Here is a 21,928-nt window from a genome sequence, read left to right as displayed (position 1 = left end):
CTAAAACTAGGTGTAATTGAGGAATCCCAAAGTGGGTGGAACAGCCCTATAGTCTTAGTCCCAAAGCCAGATGGTACAACAAGGTTTTGTAATGACTACCGGAAACTAAACGCGGTGTCAAAATTTGATACTTATCCTATGCCCAGGGTAGATGAACTTGTAGAGAGACTGGGCAAAGCCCGATATCTCACAACCCTAGACCTAACAAAAGGGTACTGGCAGGTTCCCCTCACAGAAAGGGCAAAAGAAAAGACAGCCTTCTCAACCCCAGACGGCCTCTTTCAGTATAAGGTGTTGCCTTTTGGCTTACATGGAGCTCCCGCCACATTCCAAAGAATGATGGATAAAATTTTAAAACCACATGCTCGGTATGCTGCCGCCTACCTGGATGATGTGGTAATCCATAGTGAAGATTGGCAATCCCACCTTCCAAAGGTCCAAGCTGTGCTTGACGCAGTCCGGTCTGCTGGACTAACTGCTAACCCCGCTAAATGCACTATTGGTCTGGAGGAGGCCAAGTATCTGGGATATTCTATTGGCAGAGGTTTACTCAAACCCCAAACACTCAAAGTGGAGGCGATACAAAATTGGCCAAGGCCAGTTACAAAAAAACAAGTAAGGACCTTTTTGGGGTTAATTGGGTACTATAGAAGGTTTATTCCCAATTTTGCAACTAAGGCAACCCCACTAACTGACCTCACAAAAGCAAGAGGACCACTAATGGTAAAGTGGTCCCCCGAAACCGAACAAGCCTTTAGAAGCCTGAAAGAAGCTCTCTGTGCCCAACCAGTGTTGGTCACACCTGACTTCTCCAAAGAGTTCGTAGTCCAAACCGACGCATCTGAGGTAGGGCTGGGGGCGGTACTCTCCCAGGAGTCTCAAGGTGAGGAGCACCCCATCCTTTATTTAAGTAGGAAACTAAATCCCCAGGAGAAAAATTACTCCATAGTAGAGAAAGAGTGTCTCGCAATAAAGTGGGCTGTAGAGACGCTCAAATACTACCTGTTGGGGAGAAAATTCCGGTTGGTCACAGATCATGCACCCCTTACCTGGATGTGTCAAAACAGGGAAAAGAATGCTAGAGTGACCAGGTGGTTCCTAAGCCTACAACCCTTTAAATTTTCTGTGGAACACAGGTCAGGGCACAAACATGGCAATGCTGACGGGTTGTCAAGGATGCACTCCCTAATATCCATGGTCGCTCATCCCTCGAGGTCTGAGCTGGGGGGGAGGATATGTGACAGAAACCAGGGGATGGTAATAAATTCCGTATATAGGGCTCCCAGGATACTAAACAGTTTCTATCCTGTTTGGCCTGGGAGTGCAGCCTTATAATACATACACTCCATCCCACAGTTTGGCAAGCGCTGGAACTGAGGGATGAGAGATCCAGACCAGAGTTTGTCTGCTGCCTGATTTCTGTCACCTGTCATGCTAATTAGGAATCAGGTATGTAAGACTGTTTTCCTGTTTGCTCTGGTCTCTCCACAAGAGCCAGGAGGCTGGAAGGCTGCTGAACTACAGAGGGGAGAAGCCTCTTCCCCTAACAGGTTCAATCTTTCTGTTCATTTGTATAAGACTGCAAAAGTACCTTGTTTTGTTGTTGGGAGTGGAAAAGCCACTTCCAACCCTGAGTCAGGGATATCTAAGTTAAGTTATCGCTCAGATGAGCAGCTTTTGTTTTGATCTGTTTTCTGTTGTATGCACTGTGGCAGTCTCAGTGCCTGGGACTGAATAAACCAGGCATAGCCTGTTTAAAGGAACAGTACGTGACGCCTCATCATTTAACCTACCCTAAAAGACCGTGTTCTAAACAGTCCCGGACAAACGACGGAGCCCCGGAGTAAGCCGTTTGTCACAACAGTTAGAGTTGAACAACTGAAAAACCTTTGTGACTTTGCAGGAAACAATTACGCTACATTGTTAGAGCATGAAAATACAAGATTTTTGTCCTTAGGTCCATCAACTGACAGAATTTTAAGCATGTTTGATGGGCTTACTTCTTATTTTCTTTCTCAAGAAAAATGCCCTGTTATATTGCGAAAATGGTTTGAAAATCCCTATTTGAAATTGTGGTTGTCATTTGCAAGAGATCAAGTGTCTATGTTCCAAACATACAGTAAATTAGTTTAGTTGAAAAAGATAATATTTCAGCTACAGAAGTAGCCATAAACATTGAAAATCTTGTAAACAATTTAGAGTCCAGAAAAAGTGAAGTGTTCGTAACTACTGATGTCAAAAAACAACTGAAAATGTTAGTAGATTCAGGAGAAATTAATGAGGCTACGTTTTTTGAGGTAGTTGAGAATTTATATGAAACCAGCTTTAAATATATCAACAAGTGGAAGTGCAGTGTAGGAAACACTGAGAAATTCAAGTGGGTGCTGTCAAGAGAGAGGGGATTTGGCCTGGGATTAAAGGGGGTTCACCCCATTTGGCTACCCTCTACTCTCACCTGGGAAGCAAGGGGTTAACTGGACTGGGGTCCAGTAATGTGGTTGTGCCTTGCTTCAGCCATCCAACTGTTTATTCCCCTGTAAAAATGTATTGTTTCTGTTCCAGTGACTGCACCACACAAACACTGGGATCCATCCGGGAGGGCAAGGGTTAATAGTTGAATAGTGATTCTAGCCCTTTGTTTAAGTTACCCTCAAAGATGCCTGCCTACTAAGGAATGCGACCAAATGTTTAGGAAGCTGGAGTGGTTTGTGAGTGTTAAAACTCACACTTACAAACCATAGTATCCTGCCAGACACCCCATTTGGTAGACTGGCCAAACGCCCCTGATTTAGGAGTGGGGCTACAGAATGAGTGACCTTATTAAATATAAGAATATTATGAGATGTCCTCGGCTGAACGTGCTAAAAGCTACATATGTGTATTCGTGGGACTGATTCGTACATAAGGATTACAGATACATGATGTTTAGCCGGTACTAAGAGCCAGATATTAATATCTCTCTTCATTTTAGTACTACACGGTAATATTTAGTCTCATTGGGAGCATCATGCGTGACGGAATGTATTAATATGTCTCGTGTGCCAGTAAGTCTTACTGAACTGAAGTTATGAAGTTATTTACAGTGTATATAGGATTTTGGATCTGCTCTGAAAATGCAGACCCCCATCTGTTATGCTAATAGGGCAAGATGCTATGCTAATCCTAATAGGGCAGGAATGCTATGCTAATCCTGAAAGAATTCGCATAGGCCAGTGATCAAAAGGTAACTGCCCTAATTGTTTATACTGGGGGCAGGAACCAAGGAACGGAGTGTTTTTAAGTGTGATACTTCACACTTACGATGGAAGGGAGTGAAGGCACATCCTTTCCAAAAATGGACTGTGTCGGTGCCGGTACCCTCTGTGCGTTTAAATCTCCCGGTGTGGGGTACTGGTATCCCCGCAATGTTTAAATACTCCCGCGTCACGTGACGTGGGAGATTTACACGCACAGGGGATACCGGCACCCCATACCATGACCTATATCTCAGAAGTAGGAGGTCATCGAGGGTGAAATTATTGCGGTTCCTACACTATAAGTAAACGGACTGCCCACGAAGCATTTTTGGAGGTGCAACGGAAAGGAGACATTATCTTTACACCGGTATGCAGGTTCTTATAAATCCAAAAGGTGTTAAACTATAAACTACATTTGAATTATTGTTGTCCAAACAGTTAATTTTATATTTGTTTTCCAAATACTTGTTTTAAGCTTTTGGAACAATTCAGAAAACAAGTACAATATTTCTGGGAGATATGATTCATCCCTGATTCATATTTTTGGAAAAAATAAAGAACTAAGGAAAACATTTATTTTAATGATCATCTAAAGCAGGGCCTTTCAACGACTTCTTCAAATGGGCCAGATCAGAAAACCTCTAGCAGTAGAAGGGCCAAAAGCACTTGTGGTGACTGAACCGCTCAACTTATTATTAATGATAGTAATAACAATCAAACAGTGTGCAGCAGGGATACGTATTCCAGTATTTACAATTTGGTCTCAGAGAGTGGCCAACAAGATCCCTTCTATGCACTCGCTGTGGAAAAATATATATCAATGACAAATGGTCCAAAGAGAGTAATTCTCTATATAAAGAGGATATAAAGCAACCACGCTGCTACTCTGTGTGAACGTATCCACAACTTGTCCAACTGGGACTAAAATCAATATCAAAATTAAAAAAACTTTAATAGCATCAAAATAAATGTACTGAATATATACAAGTTGAACATGATTAAAAATCCTCCTAGGGGTAGCGGCTATAATACAGGATAGTGCCTTATAATATTCTCAGGTAGACAGAGAGCGTAATTGCACACTAACCTGATATTGATGTAACGTTGTTACCCCCACTCGGTGGGAGATTTGGCCATTACGGTTTGTGTGGTGCATGATACCTGCTGGTAACAGGAGGGCTGAGTCATCCGCCGATGGTGGTGGGGACACAAGACTAGGTTTCTGGGGTTCATACCTTACATATCTCTTTAGCAGTGCAGAGACTCGATCTGCCGTAGGCTCCAGGGAACTGAAGGTGATCTCCCATGGTAGAACCGATTACCTCGCCCCCCCTGTAAGTTAACATTCAGGCAGGAGGTATAACAACAGGAACAGTTTATTGTCCTCACTGTACAGCACAGTAACAAGGCAAGGTTCTGCCCATTGCAGTCTCTCAGCTACCAACTCAAGGATGGTCCCTGGACCTTCACTACAGGTCAGGGGCACCCACAACAGTCCCAGCTCTTCCCTGCCCGTCTAGCAGAGGCAGAGGTATGGTACACACTACTCTTCCCTGGAGGGAAGAAATACCAAAGAAGGCCCAATAGTCAGGCTCTTGGTTGTGTGACCGGCACCTCAAGTGGGTAGGGGCACTACTGAATTTGGGGCAGCACTGCCCTTATGTACAGCCAGGAGGAGTGCACCAGGTCTGTCTCATGATTGGTCATGCCCAGGCCTGATATTACAGCCACCCACTGTCATTCAAGTACAGCACCAAGGAGGGGAAATCCCCATGATAACTACTCGCAAAGTCTGCTTGTACCAGGACTTACTGCCAGGAGTAAAAACAGATTAGTAGCCATTGATGGCATGGCAACATTGGTAAAATGTAATATACTGTATTGTGTATCAATCTCCAATTGTATATAACATATAATACCTATTAGGCTCAGTGAGTAAAGACACAACTGGCAGTGAATTTGAAGCTGGAGAACCTGGTTCAATTCCCGGTGTCGGCTTCTTGTGACCTTGGGCAAGTCACTTTATCTCCCTGTGTCTCAAGCACCAACAAACTGGATTGTAAGCTCCACGGCGCAGGGACCTGTTCCTGCAAAAATGTCTCTGTAAAGCGCTATGTAAAAGTAGCAGCGCTACAGAAGAACAAACAAACACCGGTACCAAGTGATATACTTAGTATTAACCACTATATACTGTAGTTTGGGTAAATCCAGGGTGGTTGTAAAGAAACACACGGACAGTTTACTACTTATTTGCCATTGAATATGTGTACAATGTATCAAATTAGCTATCTGTAATGCTAGAATCCACACTCAATTGACAGATAATCATTAGAGGATATTACACTGGAGTTTTTTGTTTGCCTTAATCTGGATCAATATACTGCAAGTATAAATATAGGATAAAGTATCTGTTGTCTAAATTTAGCATACAGCTGCAGCGCCGTTATTCCAAGATATACCTGGTACATCCCGTGGGATCCCACGTGGTGGACCCGAGATGTTCAGTTGCAGACTACGAGGTGCACAGAGTAACACAGCAGAGGTTCCTGTTGTGTGAGTCCTACCGTAGTCTACCTCTCTGTAATAGACGCGCAGAATCTGAGGCTGAATCAGTCACTCTAACTGCGCGCTTCTCACAGGCGATCGCGGGGGTTTTATTAAAATTCTAACATTATAGTAATGTAGCAGGGGGTCTCCGGAGCTGAACCGCATTGATTTCAGATCCAGGGACCCCCTACTTCCCGAGATACAGGCCCCATTATGGAGGGCCGGTATACTCCCCAGCTGAACAAAGTTGATTTCAGCCTCAGGGACCCCCTACTTCCCGAGTTACAGGCCCCGGTATGGGATGCCGGTATACCCGCCATGTTAAAATCTTGTGAGTCACGAGACTGTTGGATGTAAACAAAGGGGGGATACTGGCACCCCATAACGGGGCCTGTATCTCGGGAAATAGGGGATCACCGAGGCTGAAATCATCTTTGTTCAGCTCAGGAGACCCCCTGCTCCCGCACACTAGTATCAAACACCCCCCCCTCCAAATAATAAATCATTACCTTAGAGGGTAGCTGCTAAGGTAATGAAGCTGCTTACATTTTATTTTTATATATAGTGTGTGAGCAGGGGGTCTCCTGAGCTGAACAAAGTTAATTTCAGCCTTGGGGACCCCCTACTTCTCAAGTTATATTAAAATCCACATGGGATGTAAACAAAGCAGAGGGATACTGGAGTTTGTTGTTGGTAGAGGGATGAGTGATTAAGCCTACTGTGGCGGGTGGGGGGGTTAGCGGGAGGGGTTACCTCCTTTATTACCTTAGCGATTGTGACTTCTAAGATAATAAAGGGATTAACCACTCCCGCAACCCTCCCAGGATGCCTAAACACCCATCCTGGGGGAAATACAACCTTCACCCGTTCCCTCTACCACTAACAAACCGATTAGGGCTGTTCAGTAGCGGCTGGCCAGTAAGGAAATAAAGCCAGTTTTATTTTATTTTCATTACATGGGATTGAAGCAGGAGGTCTCTGGATCTCGGGAAGCAGGGGATTCCTTGACCTAAAATTAATGCGATTCAGCTCCAAAGACCCCCTGCTTCAATACTATGCACTAAACATAGAAATAAAAATGGACACAATCAGCTGTTAGGGAGACGCAGAGAGCGGCTGCTTCTCTCTGATCTTTCTTTATAACTCTTCAAGACTGGATTAACACTGCAGGAGTCCCATTAAGAAGCAGGGACCCCCACTGCAGTAATCCTTATGGGAATTTCCCCCTGCGCTGCACTTGGACACGACCACAGCCGCACTTGGGCTGCGGTCCACCTGCTCCAAGTGATGCATAGGGTGAAGTTGAATCGTGGCCCATCTGTATATCTTTTTCAACCTCATCTACTATTTATCTATGGAACTACATTATGTAACTATGTAATTACCTTAAATAACAAGGGAGTTTTCATGGGAAAAATGGCACTTTGCTCCTGTTAATTTCACACTGGTTGATTGAACAGTTGAGATTCCTTGGGCCAGATGAAGACCCTCTGGGTGCCACCAGCTGAAGACCCCTGTTTTAAAGTATGGCAAAAGTCATGCCGCTACAGTAATTTAATGTATTTTTCATGTTCTAAACTTTACAATATACCTTAAAGTAACACGTGTAGTTTAAACATTTTGTTTTCATCAAAGCATAAATATGCAGAATCATACATTCGTTTGATTAACAGTTAAGTCAAGAGAAGAACAATATACATTGTACACTAATTTTGAAACAATTTTGGCACACAAAAGTATACAGTATACAGATGTAGCAGGGCTATGTGTTTCCGGACCCACAGCTGAAAAAGCTTAAAGTTGCTGCTCCAGAAATAGTGCTGCCACGACACCGATGTGGGCTGGGGGGGGGGCATGTTTCCGGATTGGACTTTCCCTGCATCTATAATCCTCTCGCACCGAGGCAGTCACTGTCACGGCTAGCCCCGGTCCAGCTACATCTGTAGGCACCGTTTATAAAAGTCACTATTTGTATTAGTGCAACCAAGAATAGAAGTTTAGGTATTTTCCATAGTTCGACCAATTAATTCCGATGAATAACTAACTTTTCATATATTTTTTAATACGTTTGCTATTATATTATTTACACATTTCTGACAGTCTCCATATGAAAAGCATTAGCTGGGGAGAAACTATTGAATAATAGCTGGTTGGTTTTAGGGATTGGATCTGAAACATTTAACATTTGTGAATTACATCTGTATCAAACATAAACAGAGGATTATTTTGCAAGGTCATTTGCGTACATCATAATGTTATAGGCTTTAGTTAGGCTTTCAAAATTGAAAATCTAAATATTTACTCTTGTTTTCTCCCATTTGTGAGGTTATTCTGGGTGATTCTAAGATGCAAGGAACACACCAGGACTATTTTTTGAATAACATTGTAAAGATGAAAATCCTTCTCAGAAGCTGCTGAAATTGTAGCTAGAGCATTTTTTGATTATATTAATTTAGAGATACTGTACAGATGTAGTAAGACTTTAGTGTTCTTGGTGGTGCGATTGTGCATGGTGCGGTACGGTGGCAGTGCTGAATGCAGCCCCGAGAACAGTAAACAGTCTGGGAGGATTAACACTGCAGGTGGTCCCTGCTACTGAATGGGAACCGCAATGTTAATCCTTCCGGGTCTTCAGAGAGAGAAGAGAAGCCGTACTAAACTTTTAGATGAGCTGCGCCGCAATCTCCATCTCCATGTGCTGTCCCCAATGCTCTGAAGGTAAAAAGCAGTGTTTGGTATGTCCTAACCCACTGGATGATGAATATGCATGGGCCTCTACATCATGAGGTGAGTGCTATGGGACCATATTCGGGTTTTCTACGTCATCCAGAGCTGCTTGGAACGGCAAACGGAGATGAACACTTCCACCAGCAACTAAGGTTTTTCCCTTTGGAGCAATTATCGGGCCCTCAGGGCATGAAGCACGGTATTTTGCTACCTCTATAAAATTGTTGCAACGATGTATAGTCGTGATTGAAGAGAAAACCTGTGTCAAAGTCTTTGTAACTTATGCACATCCAGTATCTCTTCAAGTATTAACTCCAGTACCTCAAATTTCAGTCGCTCATGGAGGACTTCTTGCTCAAGTTTATCTTTCCATTTGTTCACCACCTCTTTCACTTATTTGGCAAAAAGTACTTTCACGCATCATGTGATGTCATCTTTTATGTCACCCACTTGACCATCTGTGTCTGGCTCATCATCATTTAGCTCAAGTACGTCAACTGTGGTGGAGTTCTCATCAACTCTAACTGTACTCCATCTCACCTTTCCTTTGCAGTCGGCAGACATAGATTTGGGTCTCTGTTTCTTGACTTATTTAATTTACTCAGACGAAAGCAACACTGGATGACCAGTGACGCCTTTCTCCGCTTGAGATAGCAGACACATTTATGCCTCCTTCTCACCAGAGACTGCAGCTTTATAGTGGCTGCTTTCATGGCAAGGAATCTACGTCGGACCATGTTGGCACTGTAATACAACTGGATTTTTATTACGTTACTCCATCACAAATTGTGTCTTATATTTTGCATTTTGTGGAAAGCAGATTGTATTACAGCAACTGCCTTACATATATGCTTGTAGGAATGCACAGCTTGCTTGGTTATAATGTAGCATCTATATCCGGACTTAATTATTGTAGCAACTTCATAACATCCCTGTAGCGTCTTTGTTGCTGATACTTCTTAACATTGGACTTCAGTAGAATCACACATTCCTTCAGGTACTCATACTTCTTTCTTTGCTTCTTCATTCCCCAAAATTACTGAATAACTTGATCTACTTTACTTGGGCTTTAAAGCAGACAAGCTTCCATCCCCGTGTAGACAGACTTTATGGTGACAGATGCAGAGAGTTTACCGCAATAGTTTTTCTCTCCACTCTTCTTTGCCCTGCAGCATTTCTGAAGTATGAGAATGCTTTTCTCTCTTTGCAGCAAGTCTAGTTCATCAGCGAGAGAATTCTGTTTCTTGAGCACATCTTGCAGCTTATCTCACAGAGCCTTCACCCCGTCCTTGTCCTTGCCCTGAGTTTGTTTCAATGCATCTTTCATTATATTTTGGAGCTCAGCAGATTTCTTTTCTAGGGTTGAATCTGCTTGCCTTTTTCATGATTCTTTCTCCTGGGTGTGCTGACATTTGTGAATGGGGCAGCCTCTCTGCACCTCTAGCTCTTGCTTCAGTTTCTGGACCTTGTCCTGCTCTCTCTTACACGTAGTCACCTGATCTCTAAGCTCTGCCAGCAATAGTTTGGTGATGGACAGCGTGGCCTTCAGCTTCTCAGGCTACTCTTCAGGGAAAAACTTGGTACTCAGACACTCCTGCAATACCTGTACTTTGTGAGCAGCCTCGAGACTTTCTTCCTGCAGAGTTCGCTGTTTCTCCTCAGCATCCCCCTATTTCTCCTTAGAATCCTGTCGTAAGCAGCTCTCGAAGTTGGCTCTGCAGTAGGTGCTCTGCTTGTGTGCATTGCTTCTGGGAGACACATTCTTCTCACATCATTCTCTCTGCATTCTCCGGTGCTTCAGACACTATTAACCTTTTTGTTCCTTCACCTTTTCTACTTTGTGAAGCTTCTCATTTCCTTCACTGACCTGACTAATCAAATGTGAAATATCTTCTTTCAGATTTCTATTCTCTCATTTTAGAGACTCTATACTACTCAGGATCTTCACATAGGCATCCTTCCTTGTACACATCTCTGTGTTGAGACCGAGAACTTCCTGGCAAGAGTGATCAAGCTCTGTGCTGAGAGTGTGAACCTCTTTCTGTGACACCTCATAATGTACCTCTGCTTCCCATCAGCAAGGTGTTGGTCGATGATGCTTGATGGGGCAGACTTTACTCCCAGATCTCATTAGTCATGTTTTCTTTAACCAGTACAGCGATCATTGTTTTATTTTCTGCCTGGGATTGTTGCCATTTATGTGTTTTATTCTACTTACACCCAGAGGCCTAGCATCCAACTGCTGCCACCACCTGTGGCAGGACAGCGTCAAGGGTCAGAAAGAGTCCAAACAATATATTTAAGGCTTCAACAAACCTACATGGGTTTATTTACCACATAACTGTTGTGATGTGCACTGTCCCTTTAAGGCAAACATAAACCATTTAAAAAAAAAAGCCTACTCCACATTAGGGAGACTAACTACAAAAGATAATCTGTACTCTGAACAACAACTTTACAACTGTGAGAACATGACTTTCTAAAAACTGTGATTATTTGTACTCTTCCTATCCTCCAATAACTGGGAAGTCTCTCCTCCTGTATCTCACTATGCCCTCCTTATTGCATTTTCTGTTTACTGTTTCCTCACTCCTTGGTGAATGTCCCTGCTCTCTCCAACTTCCCCACTCCCCACTGCACCATTATTTATACACCTCTCTCCCAACAACCCTCAATAAAAAAACACCCACACAAATCCTCTACAGTATTCACAGCCTCTATCTACTCCTTCCTGCTGCTGAGGATCTCCCCTAAGCCTGAAGCCAGACATACACACCTGATCTCACCCACAGCTCCATGCCATCTCTTCCCCTGTAAAGGGTGTTAACCTTTTCATTTAACACTGACCAACCTTAAAACTTGCCCCACAAATCAAGCATCCCAATAGCCTGCACTCATGGCTATTGTCCCACAGTCACTTATACAACCCATTGTGGCCAACCACACCCATCTACAGCACTTATTCCCTCACCTGCTGTCTCTGTAAGTTTCCCCTCAAACCTCTTCGATTGTAAGCTCTTCGGGGCAGGGATTTCCTTTCTCATTGTCTGATTTTTGCTGCACTTATTGTATTATTATAATTCCCTGTACTGTATTCTTTGTGAAGCGCTGAGTACACTTTTGGTGCTATATAAATAAAGACAAACAATACAATAAAATGATATAACTAATCGACAGGCTTGCTAGGCCAGTTCCAGTCCCAAATACTACAGGCTGTAGAATATGGAATAAATAATAAATTGTCCTTAGCTGTGGTGCTGGGAATTCATCCCAGGAAGCTCTCCAGGCAATCCCTCTGGCTACTATGCCACATTGTAGACAGGATAGCTCTGCTCACTCACTACAGTTGGAATGTTGGTTCCTTGTATACAAGCCCTACTGCATGGGTTCCATGCAATCTCAGCAGGCCCTGCGTCCAGCAGGCATGGGGAACCATACCCACCAGTGTCCTTCCTGATTGGGAAACGTCTCTCTTCTGGCAGGATGCCGACAGCCTTTTTAAACTCCTTTAAAGTCAGGAGTTTAGTCTGCCTCAATTAGCTGCACCTGCAGCTAGCTTCTCCAGAGGTGTTTAACCTGCCGCATGCTGGAAAATATCCATATTGCAAGCTTTCTCCAACCTACACAGACAGTGACGAGGGAGAGAGAGAGAGAGAAATTCTAAGTGACACTTCTTAATGCTCTTATCATGTACGTCCCCAAACAAATATCCATGCCAAAAATGTAATTATATATTATACATGTAATGTTACAGGATGTACATATATACAGCTACTGTATATTGTTAGTATCGGTAACAAATCCAAAAAGTTGCTGTAATGCTATCATAATGTGCATGTCTTTCTCATATAGGTATGACATTAGCAGTCATAGAATACTATATGTGTCTGTAATAATGTTTACAAATAAATACTAACAAAACTTGATTCCTGTACAGAGCAAGCATAAAATGATGTACTACTGTATATGCAAAGTATTGTTATAATAAATGTTTCAGGTTATAATATGTTTAATAACATATAAATATTATAACATTTATGTACTTTTTGATGTGTCATTGCTGACCTCATCAAGCAAATCCCCATCTATGAATCAGTCTTTTGCAAATATACAGTACAAAGCACTTTTGAAGATAATACTGGACAAAATGGTTATGTATGAGTGACAACACTAACTACACAAACAAATATGCAAAGTGCTGGCATGGAACTATTTATACATGAACAACGACAGTACAGTAATGATTTGTTTAATACACTTAGAGGTGTCAAGCAAGACATTGGGCCTCATGCAGTAAGCGTTGATAAGGGAATTATCGCCATTTTATAGCCAAAATTGGGTTTGAGATTCAGTAAGCGCCGATAAGTGCTTGATATCGCCATGTTTCGGAGCCGATTATTTTGTTATGGCCAGTCGGCTGCCGATAAGCCTGTTTTCGCCACTGATCGCCACTTTTTTAAATCGGCTGGATTCAACAAAAAAAAACAGCTTATCGGGGCTGATCGGCACTACGAAATTGAGATGTTATGGCCAATTTCTCCCGCCAACTAAAGTTGGCAGTTTGGAGGGGAGAACGATCGCTAAGGCTGCCGGAACGGCACTTAGAAAAAAAAAATATTCTGTACATCAATGGAGTCAATGGAGCGGGGACGTATAACAGTATAGTACTGTTTACGTTTCATTGCTCACAATACAAACGTCATTTGCATTACAGTGTGGGGGCATTCCCTGCATTGTGTCACAGCTGACGTGTATTATTTGCATAACATTATACTTTTACATGTTTTCAGCATTTGCGGGTCACATTACTCATCATGTGATGATGTGTCAAGGGAAAATACTATACTCAACTCTTAAAGGAGAACCTCACATCATATCACACATTTTTATGAACTGAGCGACAATTATTTACATGATGTTACACATGTCACACATGTCACACATACACAGTATATTCATGTTCCTTTACATTACACAATGCTTGTAATGTGTCACGCATCTTTAAACGTTCATGTACATCTAAATTCTCATGTTTACATCTACGTTTGCTCCTCCCTATTTTCATGACGTCACTTATTGGACGATCAATCACATTGCATGTTTACATTGTAACCGTTGCATTACAAGCACTTCAACCTAACTTATACACACATGTACAGTAATTCATCATTGGGACACCTTGTAAACTCATTCTATACCAACTATCCTCCTTACAGAAATGCATGCATATGCACACGACTATTCATTGTTGTCAACATGTCACAATAACATGGCTAATTACACATGTTACACAAAACTTTTCCCACGTCAATCTCAGCCTTTTTGTCTAATTACATGACTGACTGTTGCCTTCAGAAGTTTTACATGCATTGCACATGCAACTATTTATTTGCAAGCAATGTTTGTACAAAGCTTCACGTCACATCATTGGCAAATATCATCATTCCCTGCAGAATACACACAACAAATACTTATAACAACAACTGCACACAGCTTGCCACAGAAGTACTTTATTATGTTAATGTAACACCTTGCATTTTACTATGTCACCTGACATCATCACATACCTATTTAAAGGACGCCCATTACCTGCTCATTCACAGCTACTCATTTCAAAATGTTGCGATTGTTTAGGAGACGGAGGAACATTCTTTTCTATGACATGCTTGATGATCAAGAGAATCATATAGGGCAAGGGAGGGACACACCGAGGGACAGTGACAGGGACAGTCACGCGGATACGACAGGGACAGGGAGAGGGACAGGCCGAGGGACAGGTAGAGGGACAGGAGATCAGAGGAGAAGACAGAGGAGACAAGTTGTGCCTCGTCCGCGTCTGTACAGGGAGAGAACCCTGTTAGATGGGATGAGTGAGGAGGAGATTGTAAGTCGCTATCGTTTGAGTTCAGCAGCAATCTTATCTCTTTATCAGGAGATAAGGGGAGATTTAGATTTTTTCACAGCCAGAGGTCGTGCAGTCCCTGGGCTTGTTAAAATGCTGTGCTCATTACATTATCTTGCTTCCGCGTCATACCAGACAACTGTGGGCATAGTGGGCGGGGTCTCGCAATCTACATTCTCGCGGGCCTTGACCCAGTTTCTCTATGCACTCAATAGACGCGCTAGGAATTATATTCATTTTCCTACAGAGGCGACAGAGTGGCTGGAAGTCAGGACTGGCTTTTATAATATAGCAGGGATACCATGTGTGCTGGGTGCAATCGATTGCACACATGTTGCTTTGATTGCACCTAGTCAGAGTGAGCATGTGTACCGCAAACGTAAGCACTACCATTCACTCAATGTACAGGTGGTATGTGATGCCACGATGAGGATAATGCATGTGGTACCCAAATTCCCTGGTTCCAGTCATGATTCCTCTATCCTGAGGAACTCTTCAGTCTTCCATGCGTTCGAAGAGGGACATTTTGAACATGGTTGGCTGCTGGGTAAGTACACATTTACATGTTCTAACACAAAACACATTTTTATTTAGGAATGTTGGCATTGTACAATTTGATCACTAATGTCAGCTTATGTGTGCTCCATTGATTATAGGTGACTCAGGATACGGAATTAGGCCGTGGCTCTTGACTCCGGTGCTAAACCCTCAAACTGAAGCAGAGGAGAGGTACAATGCAGCCCATATATCTACAAGATCTGTTATAGAGAGGACATTTGGCCTACTCAAGACCAGATTTAGGTGTCTGGACAGAACTGGTGGGGCTCTTCTATACAAGCCTCAAAAAGTGTCTGATATTATCCTTGCCTGTTGCATTTTGCACAATGTTGCACTCAGGCACAATGTACAGTCAGACCTAGCTGAGCCTGTGGTAGACGAGCATCCCACCCATGTAGCTGCTGAAAATGAACAAACAGCCAGTGGTGGCCAGACACGCCAGAATCTCATCAATTCATTTTTTTCTTGTAAGTAAAAACATATATGTACCAAGTTCTACTTTTATACTTACATTATGTTATCTTAACAATAATGGTTTTTTATATACCCTTCTGGTAGGACACAGATGAATATGGGTTGCACACCTTTCTTCTCTCTGCTGTGTGCACAAAGGGATGTGGCACCGGTATGTTATTGTTGCACAGGTTATATAATCCCTCTTCAATTTTACTTTAGTTGTGTGTATGTGAATACAACTGGGGTAACAAAGCACTAATATTTTAGCATTGTGTTGTTCCTTATGCTAACACAATACACATATTATGCCCATACTCATTCATGCTTCTAGTATGCTTACATACAATGTTATTGGTGCAGTGTAACATGTACATCCATATGATGTGTACACCAGCCTGATTTACATTTTGAATGTCATGAAATATACATGGTGTTGCACATTTAACACCAAATACACACTTTGCTGTGTTGTTTATGGTACTGAAGATGGCATGTCAATGTTTGCAATTTATATATTGTTCCTTTGCATTATAGGTATATCTCCAGTATGAGTGATCATGGTATATATATTTGCTGACATCTCTCATAAGATGTGCCTACCTCAATCTTCCTATAATTATTTGAAGTCAAAACCCAACATATTGGTTTTAACACAAATGTAACATACATGTACTTTCTGTATCATGTATATGCATTTAGCTACTCTTGAGCTTTCATGTGTATTGTATTAGAAAATGATTACTCACATTTCATCACATTTTATGTATGTTTCCTTATAAATTCCATTAATGTAATATAGATGTGTTTGGAGACAAGGGGATAACTGTACTTATTTGTTTACTTACGGGAGCTCATTCATCACGGATGAAATTGACTGATCATAACACTCCATGCATGAATGCCTGTAATCACAACAATGCGTACTACATCTTATATTTAGCAATGTAGGTGTTTTTTAATGCTAGGAATTAATAGTCAACATTAATTTACATTTGTGACATGTGTATGTATAAGTCACACGTGTGTGGATGTGTCCTACATGTACCAAGTGTAAAACTGTTAACAGAAAACACAATTTTGTTGCAAATGTTACTGTCATTTAGCATTTCTAATTTACCAATATGACAATGTTGGTAATATTTTTGCAATATAAATCACGTCACTTCATCATTATCATGATGATAATTATCAAGTATTCTCACAATTGTAACGTCAATCACGTGCACATTAGCATATACACACTTTTTAAGACAACTGTTTGTGTCTGTATCAATTTGTGTAGGATCCATGAATAACACCGACAAATGATAACACCAGCTTTATTATGGTAGCTTATATCATCATATTGACTATACTATGTATTTTTAGAACGTTTAATAAACACAGTAAACTATAGTTAGTTAGGTTAATGAAATATACACAGAAACGTACTTCATTACATGATGTTGATGTCATAATCAGAACATCATGCATTGTAGGGGACCACAACATCTGGCCAATAACATTATTTGCTACAGTCCCAAACCATTTTATCAACATACCCATGTAACAAGAGATTTTTAACAATAAATGGCTAGTTGGTTGTAAGTGTCCTTTACATTGGGAGAAGGAGTGGCTCAGTGAGTAAAGACACACACTGGCACTGAGATTTTGAAGCAGGGGAGTCTGGTTCAATTCCCGGTGTCGGCTCCTTGTGACCTTGGGCAAGTCACTTTATCTCCCTGTGCCTCAGGCGGCAAAAAATAAATTGTAAGTTCCACGGGCCAGGGACCTCAGCCAGAAAAATGTGTCTGTAAAGCGCTGTGTACAACTAGCAGCGCTATACATGAACATGCTCATATTATAATTATTATTGTTACATAGTTTCGACAGTCATACGTTCCATTACACAATAGAATTCACAAATGTGTTAGCAGAGTGGGAATGGTTGTTATATATAAAACACACCATGCCATAAAATGATAGTAGTCATTAAAGAACACTCAATAAAAATTCATGAGGCACTATTTTGCAACATCATTATGTTAATTAAGTGCTTATGCAATATAGGCATAAGGGTATCACATTTTTAATTGTTTGTTAATAAGCGCTGCAAGCAATATAAAATTAGTTCCATATGTAGTATAGTAGTCGGTGGCTCCTCCTCACAATCATCTCATATAAAGGTAGACTCTTCTGAAATCATACATTGATCCGATTGTATCTTCCCCGACATCTCTGAAATACAGCAAACACATGATGGTCAAATATGGCACCTTACTATATATGTATCCGTGACAACGCGTTACACAGCTCTATATGATTGTGTACATACACACGTCACTCACTTATATGTTAGAACTACAAGTGTACATCAGTATGTAATGTTTCTTTAAATTTGTAGCAGGCATAACTATGTATATGATGTGAACGTTGCCTGTATACTGAAAAATGTGCGCGCAGATCTTAGTGTGCGCACGCACTTCACGCTTGGCTGCACTAACTGTTAGCGCATGCGCAAAACAAAGCGTACGTTGTGCGTTCAATACATCTTGAAAATACCATTAAACATAAAATCTTTATTTCAAATACAATGAATACGAAACTACATTCGTTCTAAACGAGTACATCTGTATTCTTTTTAAACAGACGTGTTTGGACAGAAAGGACGGCCGATAACACAATGCGCAAATGCAATACGTGTGACGTCATGTTAAACCAGCGTGAAACGCACGCTAACACTCCTCCCACTCAATTAACATTCGGCTAACGCCCAGTTGACGCCTACAAACACTGAGCCGCACACATGACACACTGCAGTTACCGTTACTATAACAAAACATGACAGCCAATAGGCTTTGAGGCGCGCACGTCGCTTGGGGGCGGGACTTACATCCGTAATCCTTTTTAAGGACGCCTTGGGCCATGACAAGGGTCCCACGTCATACGTGGTGGACCCGCTTTTAAATGTTGTAGATGTAGCATGATAACAAAACAGGTATGTGTTAGAGTTATGGTAAAATGTTGCTAATATGTTTAAAGTGATAGGAAAGTACGTATATTTATTCCGTCAGCAATGTGTACTACTCTTTCAGGTTTTACTATATTGTATTCAGAAACAATTTCTTTGTGATCGCTACATGTTATGCAGTCTGCAATGTTACGCTGTATCCACGCATTGAAAGGGAAAATGGTGGTTACAAAAAAAAAAAAACATTTAAACGCAGAGTCAACTCATAACGGTTGTTATATTTACCATTCTTCTAGAATTAACTCTTCGTCTGGCTGCAACTGGTCGCTCCAGAAATGCAAGGCTTTTTCATCCATGCTTGACCCACCCGCTGAATCCAGTATGACACACATCTCCTCCATGAAGCGCTCATAGGAATCGCCACTGCTCTCTTCAAACAATTGGTCGGGAGGTAGGTTCATTTCTTCGGGTACCCATTCCAATGCATTTTCAGCTGAAAGTCTTGGTACATAATCATAGTAGTTTTGTTGTTGTACAATGTGGGTTTCAGGAATGGGGGGTGCAGATATTGCAGCAGGTATCGATTCACACGGAACAGTAGTAGCGAATCCATTGCTACTGGCATTAGGAATAAATATGCCTTTAACCACAATATATGTGCCCTCTTTCACGGTGAAATGTTTTTCTTTGGCAATCTTCCAGAAACCATAGTTGTCTTCTAGCTTATCCTGCACACGTTCAAAAAAGTCATTAGTTGATAAAGTGAATCTTATTGAGGAATTAAAATTGCGCGCATGCCGACGGTCTTGGTAATAAGGATATTTTGCTCGAATCAAATCATAGATTTGGCGTGTGCTCGCTTGGTGTCCGCAAGTTCTCAAAATAGCTTCTGACACCATGTATTTATAGCCTAAATTCGGATTCATATTTTTCACGAATTCTTCAGCCATTGCAAATTAGCGAAAAAGATGTGTGCAGGTATCTGTTCTTTGCTCATCAAAATGAAACTGCTCAATGGCTAACAAATTGCTGTGTTTCCTTTTCAAGGTCAACAAAACTATAAACTGTAACTCCTTATTTCAAACGCCAATTGGATTTGTAGTTTTAATTGCTTGAACATTTGTGGTTTGTGATAGCCGCATGTGGGACAAACATGTATCCTTTTTTTATCTCGTTTCTGAAAACATTCCTACACTTTTAATTCAGTAACATAGAGTTTTCTTGAAAAATAACAAAGAGCACTGTGTGAAAATAGTGCTTAGACAGCCATATCAGTAAATACACACACCTGCAAAATGAAATGTTTTTTTCCCACATACATTTCTGTGTGTATTTGAAAGTCTGGTTAACTCCCTGTCTGCATGAGTTTAAATACGTGTGTATCTATATATATATATAAATATATCTCTCTCATAAATATATATATATAAAGTGTATATTGTACTATATGTATATTGTGTGTATGTGTATGTGTGTGTGTGTGTATATATATATATATATATATATATATATATATATATAATTTTTTTTTTTTTTATATTGCAGGAGTACACACAACATATTGATGGCAGTAAGTAGGCCTTGTATGAAACCTATTTAAATGGTGATAAACATGAGTGAATTAAGTAATAAACATTTGTTTGTGCACAATGTTAGAGGCTCACACTTAGTATAGTTCTCAAACATTAGGCCTGTATTATTTAAATACTGTGTTTTCACAAGGAAGCATGAAGTGTATGTTTTTTGTAAATACATCTATACCAGTTTAGATAGTACTATATATACATACACACACACACACACACACACACACACACACACACACACACAGTGTGTGTGTGTGCATATATGCATACATACTACATATATATTAGTATAAATTCAGAGATGTTCTTGAAACAAGAACACATAAATGATTAAAGGACAACATTACAATGGCCAGCAAAGGTAAGTAATATTTAACACAAAATCCTGCTGTACACGTACAAGAAAGATGTTTGCAGTTAAATAGGTGCTTTTATAATTGCATGTGAATAATATGCACATGCAATGATTACATCAATTAACACACCCAAATGCAATGTTTTGCTGCAAAGTCAATGGCAGCTTCTCTAAACTTAGCAACTGGCTCCTGGTGGACCATTACTGAACAGACGATTAAAACATAAATATTTATAACACTATTCATTAATTAGGAGTGTTAACATTTCCAAAACTTCACGTGTACAAGAACATATTTGAAAGTTTGGAAACAACACAGTCTTCAGCATACATACAATATTAATTAGATAATCTGAAGTCAACAAAACAAGGCCAAAGACATATTTTGTGAATTATAAAATTTATTTTTTTTGTTCCTTTTGAGAGCGAGTAACAGGCCTGCTTGTTGTCTCTTGAATTTTCCTTTTTCGTTTGCCACCAACTTTAGCCACAACAGAGCCACTTTGAGTGGCCTCTGGCACTTCACGGGCAGGACTTGTGGCCAGTGACTCACCTACAGGGCTTTTGGGCAGTGATTCACTTACAGGGCTTTTGGGCAGTGATTCACTTACAGGGCTTTTGGGCAGTGATTCACCTACAGGGCTTTTGGGCAGTGATTCACCTACAGGGCTTTTGGGCAGTGATTCACCTACAGGGCTTGTGGCCAGTGACTCACCGACAGGGCTTGTGCCCACTGACACATGTGAGCAAGTTGGTAGACACTGCACAAGTGATGGTTGGTCTGTTTCATGTGTGTCTTTTGTTGTTTTTGACCAAAAACTGGTCAGTAGTAACTGCTTGTGTTTTCTTTTTGTGGCCTCCTTTGTAGGTATCAGCTGCTGAATTTGTACAGATGGCAGCGGTAGGATGTCGTCAGGAACCTGCACAGCAATGTCTGCTACTTGACCGGTAACATTCGGGCCTGGTGAATGAATATCAGAAGCATGTGGTGAAAACTTACCTGCATGAACAGATCCTGCCTGTGAGGTGTTGATGTTGAATTGTGGTACATTAGTCCTTCTCAAGTAATTAGCTTGTGTTTGCTGAACAACTAATGCTTCGAATGAGGTGTTGATTTTTTGCAACTGTTTAGGCACTTCAATGAAGACTCTGTGGAGATGTGCCAATTGTGAAACTGTTTCTTCCTGCAGTGCAATCATCCTTTCCAGCACTGTCATCAGGTCAGAATGGCGACGATTTTCTGCTTCCACAATTTTTCCCTCAGAAGCTACAATTGCATCGTATGTGGTATTTGCTGGACGATTTGGCGGTAAAACAGTTTCAATTGGAACCTCTTCATGGTCACTTGCTTGTATTTGTGTGTCTATGGCGGCGGCGGCATCATCATCATCATCATCATCATCATCATCATAATCCTCTTCATCATGTTCTACAAATAAATGTACACATTATTAAATGGCATGTTAATCTCTGCTGTGTTACTATGTAATTCTACTGTGTCATAAGTAACAACTAACATGTTTCCATACGTTTTATAACCTCACATTAAAAACTACCTTGACTTAAGAATAATGTTTGGACTCAGTATGAAATATGAGTGAATGAAAACTT

At 41.1% G+C, this 21,928-nt stretch overlaps 1 long non-coding RNA gene across 1 annotated transcript in view; it reads left to right on the top strand.

Annotated features, from left to right (window-relative positions):
• LOC142488495 (uncharacterized) overlaps positions 1-18,819 on the top strand; it is a 667,283-nt gene extending 648,464 nt beyond the window's left edge. Inside the window, exon 4 of the long non-coding RNA XR_012799440.1 lies at positions 18,673-18,819. This is a non-coding gene — a long non-coding RNA (uncharacterized LOC142488495). The remainder of the gene's footprint in view (positions 1-18,672) is intronic.
• The last annotated feature ends 3,109 nt before the right edge of the window (positions 18,820-21,928 follow it).

This window comes from Ascaphus truei, chromosome 2, assembly GCF_040206685.1.
Source record: "Ascaphus truei isolate aAscTru1 chromosome 2, aAscTru1.hap1, whole genome shotgun sequence".
Taxonomy (NCBI): domain Eukaryota; kingdom Metazoa; phylum Chordata; class Amphibia; order Anura; family Ascaphidae; genus Ascaphus; species Ascaphus truei.
This window is presented reverse-complemented; position numbering and strand designations above follow the sequence as displayed.